This window comes from Hippopotamus amphibius, chromosome 5, assembly GCF_030028045.1.
Source record: "Hippopotamus amphibius kiboko isolate mHipAmp2 chromosome 5, mHipAmp2.hap2, whole genome shotgun sequence".
Taxonomy (NCBI): domain Eukaryota; kingdom Metazoa; phylum Chordata; class Mammalia; order Artiodactyla; family Hippopotamidae; genus Hippopotamus; species Hippopotamus amphibius.
In genome coordinates, this window is record NC_080190.1 from 129,185,505 (window position 1) to 129,190,818 (window position 5,314).

Sequence of the window (5,314 nt, forward strand, 5' to 3'; positions counted from 1 at the left end):
CTTAGTTGCTCCGTGGCATGTGGGATCTTCCCAGACCAGGGCTCGAACCCGTGTCCCCTACATTGGCAGGCAGATTCTTCACCACTGCGCCACCAGGGAAGCCCTTGTAAGTGCATTATTTCTGATGTTTAATTCAGTTGGAACTATAAATCCAAATATTCCATTCCTCTTTAATACCTACTCATCAAATGTAGTTGTATCCCTTAAGGTTTAACCTCCTTTCCTTTCTCCTATTTCCTATCATTCTTTCCAGGGTGATTTCTCAAGGCCTCAAATACCACCTTCAAGTCAGAAAACTAAAACCGAAATTTCCAGTCATGACATCTCTTCCAGCTCTGGACCTGAATTTCTAAATACTTATCTGACTTATCCACAAATGTCCCTGTTACAAATCTTGCTCGACATGTTACAAAAAAAACTCATTTTCCCCTCCATGAGCCATTGTTTTCTGGAATATATATGTTACCTGAAGTAATGAGCTTTCTTCCTTATTATACAAAGTTTATCCTCACAACAATCTTCTAAGTAGGTGCTGTAGTATGGATGAAGGCAGGATTGTATAGATGACACAAATTAGTCTTGAAATCAGATTTGGTTCTGATACTTACTGTATGGTGTTAAGCCAACTACTTTTTTTTTTTTGAGCCTCACTTTCATGGTTAGTAGATACAACATAGGTTTTATTATTGTTCTACTTGAAAGTGTGGTAGGTGCCCAAAGTGGCAGCATCAACAACCTACAGGGACTTGCAAGAAATACAAAACCTCAAATTTACTCTAAACTTGGTGAACCAATATCTACATCTTAATATGATCTTCCCAGGCAACTGGTTTGCATATTTAAATTTAGCATCACTGGTCTTGCCCACCCTTGCTAATATTACAGTGTTAACACCTTCAGGGAGTAGATCATTCAAGAATTGAAAAAGTCCTGTCTGTAACTTACTAGAGCTACTGTTCCAATTATTGCCAGTGCTCCTATTTATCCATCTGTTATCAATTATACATAGCTGCTGTAAATGGATCTTTGATTTTTATCCAGAAACCTTGAAATATCTAGTTTAAATCTACTCCATGGTTATTTTATTCACTAGAGAAAAGCTCATTCTTTCTTTACCATTTTAAATTGTACTCCTTCAACATTTTAAAATTTAGATTGTTCAGTCTGAAGTTTTCTTTGTGTCCCATCTTTACAAAGAAAAACAGAAGTACCAGTTCCCATCTGAAATGTCTGGAAAATGCAACCAAATGTTTGATTCAAATAGGGATGCTGCAAGAGCTTACAATTCAATCACAAAATCTCCCATACAATAACATGTTTAAGCAAACCTGTTTCTAGATACTAATACTACTCAACATTTATTAAACATTCACTGTGTTAACTGAGAAGGCTTATAGATGCTTAATAATACATTTTATAATCTAATCCTTTGCCGCTATTACCCTGATATACCACATTTTTAATAAGGTCCCAGGCAATGCTTATGCTGCTTTTCTGAGGACCATACTTTTCAATAAAAAGATTGTGGAGCAGGAAGTATTATATGGAAGCCTGGGAAAGAAAGAACAAAAACAGCGACAGGGGAGGAGGGCAGTAGGTGGTGGTGAGAAAAGGGCATCTGGCTTTCCTCTCTTTGAGAGTCAACTGTTAGATCCTTAGAATCTATTATGGCAAAATTCAGTTGGGAAAAATCTGTCACTACGAAGTAAACCATGGCACTTAGAATAGCTTATACTGAAGTAAATCCAGTACTTCGAATTGGAAGGTAGCAAAATTTAGAAAGTGTGGAAAACATTCAGAAGGCTTTCTGAAACCTTGAAAATGTTACTAAAAGTAATTAAAGTATGTGGGCTGAGCAACTGGATGCAGGATGTCCTGCTTGAGCAACTGAGGAACTAAGGGTGCTAGGCATGGAGGCCATGGGGGCATAGACTACCATGGAAACAGAAAATTGACCCTCTCTGGGGGCGCAGCCCCTTTATCACTTGCACACCTCATATCACCCTGTTTGGCCCCGGAGGATGGCTGGTTAGCCTGAGTCTGAGTCGGGTAAGATTCCTCAGGGGAGAAACAACCTAAGACAGGCACGGTTGCAGAGTGGCCAACAGGGGTGGGGCACAGACCCTTAACCCTTCTGAGAGAGGTCTCCTGCCCCCAGGGCTGCTTTGCTCTCCACACGCAGCTCAAATCGGGACCCAGGAGGCAAACAAAGATCATTGCTCCCAGTCATGAAGCCTTTGTTTACTTCAAAGATAACCTTGTTTGTGGGATGAAACTTGGGAGTGTTAGACCCTTAGGCTATGCCCGTGAGCTCAATAAAAGCGAGGCTCTTGATCCTAGAGGTCTCGAGCCCCCCAGTCCCATCTTTCTCTTAAATCTGTGTCTGTGTTTCTTTAAGCCTGCGGCACCTGTCACTCGCCCAGTCACGGAGCTGGTCTTGGCAAGAAAGTCCAGTAACTAGGTCTTTCCTAGTTCCAATCTTTATCTAGTGTTTTCATTCCTAGTTCATCTTTTGTACATGCACCCCATAACATATAACTCAAAATGTCCTTATTGTTGCAGTTCCTAAATTATCAACATTTATTATAATCTCCTCTTTGACCCAAAGGTATTTCATAAGATTAAAAAATCCCAAATATGTGATTTTTCAGTATTTAAACTTAAGTTGCTAGGCTTTTTTGCAATGTGATAATTTGTGCTTTCTAGAAATATATTAAGGTTTTCTCTGTACCCTAGTATATGATCACTTAGAAATGTTTCATGACAATTTGAATAGAATGCAAATACACACACCTTTGAACAATTTAATCCTTAACTATCTCAACTTTTCATTTACTTGACTTATTAAAGATTTTAAGTACTGAAGTCACAATCCAACAATTTTTGTATTACTTTATTAATTTTAAGTACATGACATACTAATTTTAAATGTACAGTTTTTTAAAACATGTATATATCAGTACAACTACCACTCACATGAGGGTATTGAACATTTATTCTACATGAGTGCCATGTTATTTACCACATAAAGCCTCTTAAACAATTACAACCTGTACTGTATGTTTTATAAATATCTTATGGCTTGAGTTTTGTGTAAAAAAGTATTGCTCCCTACTTCCATTTCTATGACTTATGATTTCCATTATCTTTAAATTCTTTTATCCCTTGTTTCATATAAAATGTGAGTATCTAGGGTTATAGATTCATTTTTGATCCAATTTTTATCTTTTTAAGTAGGAATAATCAGTTTATGAGTGTGATAACTCATCATTACCTGTGTCAATCTATTTTATGCCAATTTTAATGCTTCTTGCTGTTTTTCACCACTTCCTCTACAATCCAAACAACTGGAATATGTACTCTATTTTTATTTGTAATGTTTATTTCACTGTTAAACTTACTTATAATGATCTACTACATGAAGCAGTAGGTATTGATTTTCTGTAGGCAAGATGTACATAAAAAAAGGTTTTAATCCACTATCTCCCCAACTAGTAATTAAAATATTTTCTTTTTACACTAGCAGTATTAACATTATAGACAAATTTCCTACTTTTCCCCCTTATATAATTAAAACTAAGGGAAACAAAACTGTACTGACTGGTTTCCCCATTTTGTCAGATTAACATTTGGTATGCTTTTATTCTACAGGTTCTGTCCACAGTGACAAAGTCCTTTCATTTTACTTATGTTTAGCTTAAGAACATACATACCTTTACCTACTTTAAAGCTGTATTTATTTGCTCTATATAGTAAATATTTGGCATGCCTTTTCACAGTTTATAAGGACATAAACTGAAATTTTAGACCCAACTCACAAACTTCTGCATTTAGTTTTATAATTCTACATAACAATGTAACCTTAATTCTGTTTCACTAATGCTTACCACTAATTTTTTCATACAATTGCCTCCTTACTCTTAAGTTATTTTAATTCATGTTCTTTGTTGGCTGCAGCACATCATTTAGCAAATTTTTCAAGGTTGTTACTTGAAACGTATACTTTCTCAACCTCTGCATACCTGTGAATTTCTTCCACTTGCCTTGGTACAGAAATAATTTGGCAGGGTATATAACTGGTTCAAAATTATTTTCCCTTACAACTGTAGATATTGTTCCACTATTTTCTGGAAAAATCTGAGGTCAGCCTAACGTTTGCTCCTTTATACTTGCCTTCTCTGTCTGGGATAGTTGTAGAATTTTTTCTTTATCCTTTCAATTTAAAAATATTACTAGGATATGTCTGGGTATTGCTTTCTTTTCATTAAATTTTAATGGTACCCTGCGAGCTTTTTCTATTTGCAGATTCAGTTCCTTCTTCAGCTCTGGACATTTTTCTTCAGTTAGTTCCTTAATGATAGTTTCAGCTTTGCTTTGTCCTGTTTCAAGTATTCATATTATGCGTAGATTTTATCTCCTGGACAGGCGCTCTAGGTCCCTCTTCCTCTCTTCATTTAATTTCTTTTCTCTTTTTTTTCCTGCTTGCTGTGGAAATTTCTCTTGTATTGCGTTAACTTTAGTAATTAGATTTTGTGCCCTATCAGGCTTGCACATTTCTGTTATCTGTCAGCTCCCTGATACTTTCAATCGCTCTGACAATAGCCTCTTTATCACTGGGCAGAGGTCTTTAGGCTCCTGTGTGATATAATACTCAATTCTTACTCTCTCTTCCGTTTCCACCGCTATATTCAAGAGGCGGCATTTTCTCACATAGTTGTTCTTCTTCGGAACTGCGGTATTACGACCTTGAAAATAATAAACAGAACTTAATTCTCTACTGTTTGATTGAATCAGCACAAAGACTGCCACTGAAATTATTCACGGCTTTATTGAAATGTTTTATTTTTCCTTCTTACCTTTTGAATAGCACTCCTTAGCAATGGGGACAGAAGCCAAGATTAAAGGAGATGTTCCGAGGTACACCACACAACACCACAAAACGTCCAAGGTGGTTCCCGCTACGTTATCTCTGCACGCCTCACGTCAGGGCCAACTGACGTCAGGGCCAATAGCCTGGTGCGTAGCTTTATCGCTGAAGGGTCTGCAGCGCGGATCAATTGCAAGGGTGAAAACTTCAGCGGGCTAAGCCAAACCCTGACACGCCTTTGCGCTCCACCCCCGCCGCCCCGCCCCGCCCCCGCCCCGCCCCTCCCTCCCCGCTCCGCTCCCGCCCCGCCCCCGCCCCGCCCCTCCCTCCCCGCTCCGCTCCCGCCCCGCTTCCGCCCCGGCCCGCCCCGCCCGGCCCCATCTGCGCAAGTCGAGGCATTCTTCTTCCTCTTCGCTCCTATGACTCGGCTTAGATCCGGTACCGCCT